The sequence below is a fragment of the Dendrobates tinctorius genome, unplaced genomic scaffold (assembly GCF_039654945.1).
Source record: "Dendrobates tinctorius isolate UK_male_01 unplaced genomic scaffold, ASM3965494v1 ptg000024l, whole genome shotgun sequence".
In the NCBI taxonomy this organism is placed as follows: domain Eukaryota; kingdom Metazoa; phylum Chordata; class Amphibia; order Anura; family Dendrobatidae; genus Dendrobates; species Dendrobates tinctorius.
The window spans coordinates 20,422,418-20,436,105 of record NW_027361692.1 but is presented as its reverse complement, the minus strand read 5'-3'; positions in this window follow the sequence as shown (position 1 = coordinate 20,436,105).

Sequence of the window (13,688 nt, the reverse complement as noted above, 5' to 3'; positions counted from 1 at the left end):
AGGTACACTGGCAAAGGACTGGCTTATGACACCATCCAAGATTCCAGGGCCTGATGACTAGGTATTTTTGACAAGGAGGGAAAAGTTTATAAAAGATGGTCATGCAATATCTGGCTGACCAAAGCAGCATACTCCCTTTTTCCTCTGCAACCTTCAACTATTGGGTCTCAATGCTGGACACCTTGAATAAGCTGTCTCTCTATGCCTTGGAGGTGTTGTGCTTCCCTACCACTAGCATCTTGTCTGAGTGGGTGTTTAGTGCAGCCAGGAGTGGGTAATAACAGACAGTCGCTTTCACTTGTCAACAGAGAATGCTGACAGGCTGCTTTGCAGAGTACCCAAACACAGGTTTCTTTCAGAGTACTCCCACAGAGACATTGGAGAGTATACACATATGTTTCTTGGCACAGTATTCCAGCAGACATGGTTGCAGATTAGAAAAATGTGTTTTCATGCACAGTACTCCCCCAGACAAGTCTGCAGAGTATAACTCTTTTTGAGCAACACAATTCGTGGTAAAGTAGAAGCAGAGATTTTTGACAGTACACACAGAGGCTTATTGGCACAGTACTCCCAGAGGTTTTTAGTACAGTACAAACAGAAGCATCTTGGCACAGTATTTCCAGAGGCTTTTTGTACAGTACAAATAGAGGCGTTTGGGCACAGTGCTCACAGAGGCTTGTTGCTAAAAATAGAAACAAAGTCTTTTGTCACAGTACACACAGAGGCATTTTAGTAAAGTACAAACAAAGGCATTTTTCACAGTACACACAAAGGTTTTTTGGCACAGTATTCCCAGGGGCTTTTTGGCAAAGTAGAAACAAAGGCTTTCTGGCACAGAATTCCCAGAGGCTTTTTGTTACAGTGCAAACAGAGACATTTTGGCAAAGTACTCCCAGAGACTTTTTGCTACAGTACAAACAAAGACTTTTTGGCATAGTACTCGCAGAGGTTTTTTAGTAATGTAGAAACAGGCTTTTTGGCACAATACTCTCAAAGTCTATTTTGGCACATTTGGCTCAGAAAAAGATGACTGCAGAGTAGAAACATTTTTTTTGGAAACACTAGTCGTATAGACTTAATGATAAAAGAAAATAATTACTAGAATTTTTTAAGACACACTACTCACAAATAGACAGCTGCAGAGTAAAAAAAATGAAGGCACACTACTTGTACAGACACAGATGCAAAGAACACAGAGGCTTTTTGGAAGAGTACTCCCACAAGCGGGGTAGCAGAGTACACACTGAGGTTGAAAGGCACAGTACTCCAACATGAAAAGTGCAGAGTACACACAGAGGCTTAAATGTACAGTACTCTCACAGGCATGGGTGCAGAGTACACACAGAGGATTTTTGGCACAGTACTCCCACAGATTTGGATGCAGGGTACACACAGTGGATTTTTGACATAGTACTCCCACGGATATGTCTGTAGAGTACACACAGCGGATTTTTTACTGACTTTGCAACCTAACACTGTCCCTCACTCCAGCTGTGTCCTGTCCCTACACTAATTAGAGCAGAATGGTGATGGCAATAGTGATCCAGCATTTATACAGGCCAGGTCATGGGCTGCCCCCACCTACAAGGGGAGTTCATTAAAGATTTCCCCTGACTCATTTCCTGTGGACTGAGAGCAATGAAACTTGGCACAGTTATTAGTCCTTCTATACATAGGTGTCACCTATTGACACACACTTCTCCCGTCTATTTAAGAAACTGTAAACACCTCACTTGTAGAAGTCGAAAGGGTGCTCCAAAAGCCATGTTGTGGCTTTGGAAATCAGAGTCTCATTGTTTGGAAAATGCTTGCCCTTCAAAAATAACTTTTCTGGAAAGAGGTGGAAGTCCGATGGTGCGAGATTGGGTGAATAAGGGGGATGGGGTAGAATTTTAAAGCCACAAGAGCATGCTTCCATTTGGGCAACATGTGAGTTGTGAACTGGTGCATTGTCTTACAGAAGGCAGACACCTTTGGTGAGCATGCCACATCTCTTGGCTTTGATGGTCTCTTGCAATTTCCGCAGCAGTAAAGCATAGTATGCCCTAGGGATCATGGTACCCTTTGCTAGGAAATCCATCAGTACTACTCAGTACTGGCCCCAAAATACTGTGAGCATGACGTTGCCCGCTGAGTGTTGGGGATTTGTTTCCCTTGGAGGTAGTGAGTTATGATGCTTCCATTGCATTGACTGGAATTTAGTCTCAGGATCATAGTGATGGACCCAGCTTTCATCCTGTGTGCTCAGTCTGTTGAAAAAGTCCTCCTGGTTTCCATGGCACATCTCAATAGAGCCTGAGAGCATTTGACTCATTCCTGCTTCTGGAAAAGTGTGAGCACCTGTGGAACCCAGCAAGCGGATAACTTATACATGTGAAGAAGGTCTTGGATGGTTTTTTTCCATGGACCAAATACTAATCTTGACATTTAGGGCTAGGTAGCAAATGGTTATGTGGTGATTTTCCAAAATGGTGACCTCCACTTGCTGGATGGTGTTTTAATCTATAGCAGAGAGGGGTTGCCCTGGAATTGGAGCTGTTTGCATTGAAGTATGACCACATTTGTATTAACAATGCCAGTTCTTGACTACATCATATGATGGGGAATTATCACCATAAACCTTTTTCATCTCATCGAACGTCTCCTTTGATGTGTGGCCTTTCAAGTAAAGTAACTTGATGAGAGCTCTGTATTCCACTGGGTTCATTATCATACCTAACACCACTTCATCACCTGTAAATTCAAGACCGTTATCAGTTCTGAGTTGAAAATTGACACATAGCTTGTAGAGCCTTGTATCATTACTCATGTGCAGTTTCAGCATCCTGTGATACATAGAGGTGGGTCAGGTAGGAGCAATGCCTAGTAAAAAGACTATGAAAAGGAGGATGAATGAACTCATGGAGATCAACATCCGACACTGCGGAGACACCATCACGTGTTTCTCAACGCAGTGATTCTAGAGCACTGCCCCCATCCATTGCTTGCGTTGAGAAACATGTAATGGTGTCTCCGCGGCTTCTGTTTTGCATGTTTTACATATTTCCCATAAGGGATGGGGGCAGTGCTCTAGAATCACTGCGTTGAGAAACACGTGATGGTGTCTCCGCAGTGTCGGATGTTGATCTCCATGAGTTCATTCATCCTCCTTTTCATAGTCTTTTTATTAGGCATTGCTCCTACCAGCCAGTTTCCTACTCCACACTGATGAGGGGCAATACCCCGAAACAGCTGTATGTGGATGGATACCATGTTTTGGCATAGGTGGTTTCCTTCATTGGAGACTGCCCTTCCCGTGGTTGTTCCTTCCCGGACAAAGACCTGGCTGGTCATTGCTTACGTTGAGAAACATGTGATGGTGTCTCCGCGGCTTCTGTTTTGCACTGATCACTCAGTGACCTGCCCCCTATTTTATATACTGCATATCATATTAAGTGCTTACAAAAAAAATTAACAGTCATCGAAATAATAATAATCTTTATATAGCGCTAACATATTCCGCAGCGCTTTACAGTTTGCACACATTTTCATCACTGTCCCCGATGGGGCTCACAATCTAAATTCCCTATCAGTATGTCTTTGGAGTGTGGGAGGAAACCGGAGTGCCTGGAGGAAACCCACGCAAACACGGGGAGAACATACAAACTCCTTGCAGATGTTGTCCTTGGTGGGATTGGAACCCAGGACCCCAGCGCTGCAAGGCTGCAGCGCTAACCACTGAGCCACCGTGCTGCCCAATGGTTCTGTGGTGCCGGTGGCGCCTGCACTGTAGCATGATACTTTGGGTAATATGCATATGTATTAATGATTTAGTCATATAGTATTGTGGGGAGAAAAAAATATATCTTTATCAAAATGGCGTTGACGCCATTTTGCTGGAGAAAAAAATTGGCTCCATGAAGATGGGACCGGTGGCACCTGTGCAATGGCATCTATCAGAACACGATAGATACTACAGTGCCGGAGTTGGTAATGGTGCCATTTTGCTAGAGAAAAAAAATGGCTCCATCAAAATAGCAGCACCACTTGTGCAGTAGCATCTTTCCTTGATAGATGCTACTGCACAGGTGCCACTGGCACCATCTTGATGGATCCAAATTTCTCTTTTGAGCAAAAGGTCACAGGCAGCGCCACTTGCTCAGGAGCATCCATCAGAATGAAATTTATGTTACTGAGCAGGCGCTGCCATCAGTGCCATTTTGATGAAGATAATTTAGTGTCCCTACAATACTATATGACTAAATCATAAATGCATATATGCATATTAGCCATTGTATGATGCTACAGCACAGGCGCTGCCACCGCCACCCTTTTGATGAAAATTTTTTTTCTCCCCACAATACTACGTGGCTAAATCGTAAATACATATGCATATTAGCTATTGTTTCAAGCTACAGTCCAGGCACCACCGGCACCTGGACTTTTTTTTTGTAACCACACAATATGATATGCAGTATGTAAAATAGGAGGCAAGTCACTGAAGAATCAGTTACCTGTCATAAGCCCATACAGATGAATATGTAAGCAGAGCACCACATAAAGACCTGTCTACAGGCCTGCCAAAGAGCATGAGAATCTCATTAACTGAAAACTATAAATAAATATTAAACAATAGTCACATTTTAATCAGGATAATGGTGCCAATCTGACAGTGTCAGTAGTTTACTGAGCAAAATCTTGCTGACAGGTTCGCAATAAAAGTCAGTGTTCGGGTTCGGTACCAGACCCCAGGTGTCCAGTATAGACCCCAAGCTTTACAGTTCTGGTTTGCTCATCCCTACTCACCACACTTTTAGATGCATTCCGTTAGGGGTGTAGCTTCCAAAAAGAGGTCATTTGTTGGGGATTTCCACTGTTTAGGTACATCAGAGGCTGAGCAAATGCAAGTTAAATGTTGTCTTCTTCCTTCCAAGCTCTGCTGTGTGCTGAAGCAGTAGTTTTCCACCACAAATTTGGTATCACTGTTCTCATAAGAAATTGGAAAACAAATTGGGTGATCCGTTTTTCCCTGTTACCTTTATGAAATTGAAAAATTTGGAATTAAAGCAGCATTTTTGGGGAAAAAATCTTAACTTTCATTTTCATTGTTTAACATTATGAAATTCTGTGAAGCACCTGTGGGTTCAAAATGCTCGGCACACTGTGGTGTAGTAAGCACTGAGTCCGCTAGGGGCGCTGTGTGGATGTCCCAGGAGAAAGGAAGAATGGCAGAATACGGAATGGCCGTTATGTATCCCAAAGTGGGTGGCTTTGGGATGGAGACTTATGTGTTGTTCAGCAATGATATTGCTGAGGTCTTGCTTCAATGTGTAAGGGAGAAGTCTTCAGGTAACTAGAGAGATGGGCGGACCTGGTTACCTACAAACCCACCCAGGGTTGTGTTTTAGAGTGTCATAATAAAGTATACGTGTGGCTGTGTGTAAAAGGACCTTTAGTGAGGTCACAGCCATGTGATCACCTGTGGGTGTGGTTATGGACCATATAAGGTACCTGAGGTCTGGTCACATGAAAGAGAGCGCATGGATCTGATTGGGCCATGTCGAAGGTCCCGGTTGGCCTAAGTGGAGAAAGGTGTGCTACCTTCCTGAAGACCACGTGCTGGGGCTGCTGACCCCGTGAGGCCTATGTGTATTGGCTGTATGTGAGGAGGGATAAGCCTCCTGTGTTTGCTGAGGCTCCAGGACTGAGCCTGAAACAATGGACACTTATACTTACTTTCGCCTGAGCTAAAGGCTATTCCTTATGTTATGTGCTGGTTTATGGGTTATGGAGCAATAAACCCTATGAACTTTTAAAGGAACATGCCTCCTGATTGTCTCCCATTGCTCCTGAGTGAGTTGAATCCCTACAACACCTTTAGATAAAAGCCTTGCGGGGTGTAGTTTACAAACTGGGGTTACTGGTGGAAGGTTTACACTGTTTAGGCACATCAGAGGCCTGATGTCTGCTATATTTTCCAGCAAATTTTGCTCTCCAAAAGTCAAATAGTGTTTCTTCCCTTCAGAGCCCTGCTGTGTGCCCAAGCAATAGTTTTTCACAACATCAGATTACTAAGCAGAAATCACAAAACAAAGAGGGTGATCAATTTTCTCTTGATACCTTTGTTAAAATTAAAAATTTGGTGCAAAACCAGCATTTTTTGGAAATCTTAAATTCCTTGAGGACTGTAGCTTCCAAAGTGAGGTCATTTATGGGAGCTTTCCACTGTTTAGGCACATCAGGGCATCGACATGGCATCTGCTATCTATTCCAGCCAAATCTGCTCTCCAGCTGTCAAAAGGTGATTCTTCCTTTCAGAACCCAAACAATAGTTCTCCACCATATATGGGATGTCAGCATAATCAGGAGAAGTTACACAACAAACTGCATGGTCCATTTTCTCTGGTTATTCTTCTGAAATGAAAAATTATGGCTAAAGCAAATTTTTTTGTGGGAAAAAATCTTAATTTTCATTTTTTCTTTCAACATTGATTTAATTCCTGTGAAGCACTTAAAGAATTAATAAACTTCTTGAATGTGGTTTTGAGTAGAGATTAGTCAACCTGTGGAAGTTTAGGTTTATCGGGTTTAACCAAACTTTAGTCCAAAGTTCAGTTTGGGTACCAGAACTTTATCCGAAACCCATAGAAATCAATGGGAACCTGAGGTTTGGAGCTGGAAAATCTCTTTCTCACTCTCTCTCCTTCCCAAACTCCTGAACTGTGAAATGAACTTCCAGTTCGGGCTCGCTCATATCTAGTTATGAGCACTTTGCGTTAAGCTATTTTTAAAATTGTGTCAATTTTGGGCATTTTATGTCACATAGGCTCCTCAAAGTCACTTTAACCCCTTCACCCCCAAGGGTGGTTTGCACGTTCATGACCGGGCCAATTTTTACAATTCTGACAACTGTCCCTTTATGAGGTCATAACTCTGGAACGCTTCCATGGATCCCGGTGATTCTGACAATGTTTTCTCATGACATATTGTACTTCATGATAGTGGTAAAATTTCATTCAAATAACTTGCGTTTATTTGTGAAAAAAATGGAAATTTGGCGAAAATTTTGAAAATTTCGCAATTTTCCAACTTTGAATTTTTATGCCCTTAAATCACAGAGATACAGCACACAAAAAAACTTGATAACTAACATTTCCCACATGTTTACTTTACATCAGCACAATTTTGGAACCAAAATTTTTTTTTGTTAGGAAGTTATAAGGGTTAAAAATTGACCAGTGATTTCTCATTTTTGCAACATCATTTTATTTTTGCAGACCACATCACATTGGAAGCCACTTTGAGGGGGCTATATGATAGAAAATACCCAAAAGTGACACCATTCTAAAAACTGCACCCCTTAAGGTGCTCAAAACCATATTCAAGAAGTTTATTAACCCTTTAGGTGCGTCACAGGAATTTTTTTGAATATTTAAAAAAAATGAACATCTAACTTTTTTTCACAAAAAAATACTTCAGGTTCATTTTTTTTTATTTTACCAAGGGTAACAGGAGAAATTGGACTGCAAAAGTCATTGTGCAATTTGTCCTGAGTACGCTGATACCTGATATGTGGGGGGAATTACTGTTTCGGCGCATGGCAGAGCTCAGAATGGAAGGAACGCCGTTTGACTTTTTCAATGCAAAATTGGCTGGAATTCAGATCGGACTCCATGTCACGTTTGGAGAGCCCCTGATGTACCTAAACAGTGGAAACCCCCCACAAGTGAGCCCATTTTGAAAACTAGACCCCCCAAGGAGCTTATCTAGATATGTGGTGAGAACTTTGAACCCACAAGGGCTTCACAGACGTTTATAACGTACAGCGGTACAATTAAAAAACCATATTTTTTCCACAAAAATGATCTTTTCACCCTCAACTCTTATTTTCCAAGGGTAACAGGACCCTAAAAGTTATTGTGCAATTTGTCCTGAGTACGCTGATACCCCACATATGGGGGTAAACCACTATTTGGGCGCATGGCAGAGCTCGGAAGGGAAGCAGCGCCATTTGACGTTTTGGGCTGGAATTGAGATCGGACACCATGTCGCGATTGGAAAACCCCTGATGTATCAAAACAGTGGAAACCCCCCACAAATGACACCATTTTGGAAACTAAACCCCCTAAGGAACTTATCTAGATATGTGGTGAGAACTTTGAACCAACAAGGGCATCACAGAAGTTTATAACGTACAGCGGTACAATTAAAAAATCATATTTTTTCCACAAAAATGATCTTTTCACCCCAATTTTTATTTTCCCAAGGGTAACAGGACCCTAAAATTTATTGTGCAATTTGTCCTGAGTACGCTGATACCCCACATGTGGGGGTAAACCACTATTTGGGTGCATGGCAGAGCTTGAAAGGGAAGCAGCGCCATTTCACGTTTTTGGCTGGAATTGAGATCGGACACCATGTCGCGATTGGAAAACCCCTGATGAACCAAAACAGTGGAAACCCCCCACAAATGACACCATTTTGGAAACTAGACCCCCCAAGGAACTTATCTAGATGTGTGGTGAGAACTTTGAACCCCCAAGGGCTTCACAGAAGTTTATAACATCCAGCCGTACAATTAAAAAATCATATTTTTTCCACAAAAATTATCTTTTCACCCCAATTTTTATTTTCCCAAGGGTAACAGGACCCTAAAATTTATTGTGCAATTTGTCCTGAGTATGCTGATACCCCACATGTGGGGGTAAACCACTATTTGGGCGCATGGCAGAGCTCGGAAAGGATGCAGCGCCATTTGACGTTTTTGGCTGGAATTGAGATCGGACACCATGTCGCGATTGGAAAACCCCTGATGTACCAAAACAGTGGAAACTCCCCACAAATGACACCATTTTGGAAACTAGACCCCCCAAGGAACTTATCTAGGTGTGTGGTGAGCACTTTGAACCCCCCAGTGCTTCACAGAAGTTTTTAACGCCCGGGCGTGAAAATAAAAAATTTGTATTTTTTCCACAAACATGATCTTTTAGTCACCATTTTTTTTATTTTCCCAAGGGTACAAGGAGAAATTGGACCCCAAATGTTGTTGTCCAATTTGTCCTGAGTACGCTGATACCCCATATGTGGGAGAAAACTACTGTATGGGCACACATCGGGGCTCGGAAGGGAAGTAGTGACATTTTGGAATGCAGACTTTGATGGAATGGTCTGCGGGTGTCATGTGCGTTTGGAGAGCCTCTGATGTGCCTAAACTATTGAAACTCCCCACGAGTGACCCCATTTTGGAAACTAGACCCCTAAGGAACTTATCTAGATGTGTGGTGAGCACTTTGAACCCCCAAGGGCTTCACAGAAGTTTATAATGCCCGGGCATGAAAATAAAAAAATTGTATTTTTTTCACAAACATTATCAATTAGTCCCAATTTTTTTATTTTCCCAAGGGTAACAGGAGCAATTGAACCCCAAAAGTTGTTGTCCAATTTGTCCTGAGTACGCTAACACCCCATATGTGGGAGAAAACTATTGTATGGACACACGTCGGGGCTCGGAAGGGAAGTAGTGATGTTTTGGAATGCAGACTTTGATGGAATGTCTGCAGGTGTCATGTTGCCTTTGGAGAGCCCCTAATGTACCTAAACAGTGGAAACCCCCCACAAATGACCCCATTTTGGAAACTAGACCCCCCAAGGAACTTATCTAGGTGTGTGGTGAGCACTTTGAACCCCCCAGTGCTTCACAGAAGTTTTTAACGCCCGGGCGTGAAAATAAAAAATTCGTATTTTTTCCACAAACATGATCTTTTAGTCACCATTTTTTTTATTTTCCCAAGGGTACCAGGAGAAATTGGACCCCAAATTTTGTTGTCCAATTTGTCCTGAGTATGGTGATACCCCATATGTGGGAGAAAACTACTGTATGGGCACACGTCGGAGCTCGGAAGGGAAGTAGTGACATTTTGGAATGCAGACTTTGATGGAATGGTCTGTGGGTGTCATGTGCGTTTGGAGAGCCTCTGATGTGCCTAAACTATTGAAACTCCCCACAAGTGACCCCATTTTGGAAACTAGACCCCTAAGGAACTTATCTAGATGTGTGGTGAGCACTTTGAACCCCCAAGGGCTTCACAGAAGTTTATAATGCCCGGGCATGAAAATAAAAAAATTGTATTTTTTCCACAAACATTATCAATTAGTCCCCAATTTTTTTATTTTCCCAAGGGTAACAGGAGAAATTGAACCCCAAAAGTTGTTGTCCAATTTATTCTGAGTACGCTGACACCCCATATGTGGGAGAAAACTATTGTATGGACACACGTCGGGGCTCGGAAGGGAAGTAGTGACGTTTTGGAATGCAGACTTTGATGGAATGGTCTGCGGGTGTCATGTTGCCTTTGGAGAGCCCCTAATGTACCTAAATAGTGGAAACCCCCCACAAATGACCCCATTTTGGAAACTAGACCCCCTAAGGAACTTATCTAGATATGTGGTGAGCACTTTGAACCCCCAAGGGCTTCACAGAAGTTTATAATGCCCGGGCGTGAAAATAAAAAAATCGTATTTTTTCCACAAACATGATCAATTAGTCCCCAATTTTTTATTTTCCCAAGGTTAACAGGAGAAATTGAACCCCAAAAGTTGTTGTCCAATTTGTCCTGAGTACGCTGACACCCCATATGTGGGAGAAAACTACTGTATGGACACATGTCGGGGCTCGGAAGGGAAGTAGTGATGTTTTGGAATGCAGACTTTGAGGGAATGGTCTGCGTGTGTCATGTTGCCTTTGGAGAGCCCCTAATGTACCTAAACAGTGGAAACCCCCCACAAATGACCCCATTTTGGAAACTAGACCCCTAAGGAACTTATCTAGATGTGTGGTGAGCACTTTGAAGCCCCAAGGGCTTCACAGAAGTTTATAATGCCTTGGCATGAAAATAAAAAAATTGTATTTTTTCCACAAACATTATCAATTAGTCCCCAATTTTTTTATTTTCCCAAGGGTAACAGGAGAAATTGAACCCCAAAAGTTGTTGTCCAATTTGTCCTGAGTACGCTGACACCCCATATGTGGGAGAAAACTATTGTATGGACACACGTCGGGGCTCGGAAGGGAAGTAGTGACGTTTTGGAATGCAGACTTTGATGGAATGGTCTGCGGGTGTCATGTTGCCTTTGGAGAGCCCCTAATGTACCTAAACAGTGGAAACCCCCCACAGATGACCCCATTTTGGAAACTAGACCGCCTAAGGAACTTATCTAGATGTGTGGTGAGCACTTTGAACCCCCAAGTGCTTCACAGAAGTTTATAACGCACGGACGTGAAAATAAAAAAATAATTTTTTTCCACAAAAATGATATTTTTGCCCCCAATTTTTTATTTTCCTAAGGGTCACAGGAGAAATTGGACCCCAAAAGTTGTTTTGCAATTTGTCCTAAGTAGGCTGATACCCTACATGTGGGGGTAAAACAGTGTTTTGGCGCATGGCAGAGCTTGGAAGGGAAGGAGCACCATTTGACTTTTTCAACTCAGAATTGGCTGGAATTGAGATCAGACGCTATGTTGCATTTGGAGAGCACCTGATGTGCCCAAACAGTGGAAACCCCCAAATCTAACTTCAACCCGAACCCCAGCACATCCCTAACCCTAATCTCAGCCCTAACCCTAGCCCTAACCCTAGCCCTAACCCTAACTCTAGCCCTAACCCTAGCCCTAGCCCTAACCCTAACCCTAACCCTAGCCCTAGCCCTAATGGGAAAATGGAAATAAATACATTTTCTTTTAGTTTTATTATTTTTCCCTAACTAAGGGGGTGATAACGGGGTGTTTGATTTACTATTTATGACGGTTTTTATATTTGACAGCTGTCACACGCTAAAAGACGCTTTTTATTGTAAAAATAGTTTTTGCATCACCACATATTGAGAGTTATAATTTTTCCATATTTTGACCCACAGGGTCATGTGAGGTCTTATTTTTTGTGGGACGAGTTGACGTTTTTATTGGTACCATTTTCGGGCAAGTGACATTTTTTGATCGCTTTTTATTCCGATTTTTGAGACCCAGAATGAACAAAAACCAGCGTTTCATGAATTTCTTTTGGGAGGTGCGTTTACACCGTTCCGCGTGCGGTAAAATTGATAAAGCGGTTTTATTCTTCGGGTCAGTACGGTTACAGCGATACCTCATTTAGGTCGTTTTTTTATGTTTTGTCGGTTTTATATAATGAAAACTATTTTATATAAAAAATAATTATTTTGCATCGCTTTATTCTGCGAGCTATAACTTTTTTATTTTTTCGCTGATGATGCTGTATGGTGGCTTGTTTTTTGCGGGACAAGATGACGTTTTCAGCGTTACCATGGATATTTATATGCGTCTTTTTGATCGCGCGTTATTGCACTTTTTTTTTGGCGGTATGATAATAAATCATTATTTTTTGCTTCGTTTTTTATTTTTATTTTTTAAGGGGTTTGCTAAAGGGGTTAACTAATGGGACAGTTTTATAGAGCGGGTCGTTACCGATGCGGCGATACCTAATATGTGTACTTTTATTGTTTTTTTTTTTTTATTACCAAAAAATGTATTTATTCGGGGAATATTTTTTTTTTCTAATTTATTTGGCTTTTTTTTTAAATTATTTTAACACTTTTTTTATTTTTTTTAACTTTATTACATAGTCCCAGGTGGGACATCACTCTCCTGTGACAGATCACTGATCTGTCACATCACAGATCACTGTGACAGATCGGCGATCAGTCACAGGCACTGCACTTGGCTTCCTCGTGCCTGCGCTTTGCAGGCACTGAGGAAGCCAGCTCCCTGCAGGCCCCCGAAGGCCCCGTCGCCATCTTGGATTCGGGGGCCTGCAGGGAAAGAGCCCCCAGCAGCAGCGCTGCACATTGCGCTGCTGTGGGGGGCTCAGGGAAGCACAGAGGGAGCCCCCTCCCAGCCGATGCTTCCCTTTAACCCCCGGTACACCGTGATCATGTTTGATCGTGGTGTGCAAGGGGTTAATGTGTCGGGGGCTGTCCTTGACCGCCCCTGACACATTGTGCTGGGTGTCAGCTGTGATAATCAGCTGACACCCGGCCGCGATCAGCGGCGCTCACCACGTGGGCGCCGCTGATCGCGCTAGACGTACTATCCCGTCCATGGGCATATGGGCCCGGGTCCCATGGACGGGATAGTACGTCTGATGTCAGAAAGGGGTTATATGTGATGTGGTCCCTTAAAAAATTGGCTTTGCAAATTTTGTTGGTAAAATGAGAAATTGCTGATAAACTTTTAACCCTTCTGACTTCGTAACAACAAAACAATTATGTTTCAGAAATGATGCTGATTTAAAGTGGACATATAGTATATGTTATTTATTAACAAGTTTGTGTGGTATAGCCATAAATTTTCAGTTTGAAAATTGCTGAATTTTAAATTTGTTTCTCAGGTTTTTGATAAACACAAAATCATATCGACCTCAATTTATCATTTAATATGAAGTACAACATGTCACCAAAAATATTCCTAGAATTACTGGGGTATGGTAAAGCATTCCATAGTTATTACATCATAAAGTGATGTTTGTTAGAATGGAAAAAATTGGTCTGGTCAGGAAGTTGAAAACAGGCTTCAGGGTGAAGGGGTTAAAATGAGAGAAAATGTAATAAAAAAGACATGCTGTTTTAAAGGTGTTTAATATTTTTTTTGGCTTACATACAACATTCCACCAGAACCCAAAGCAATACGTGTCATG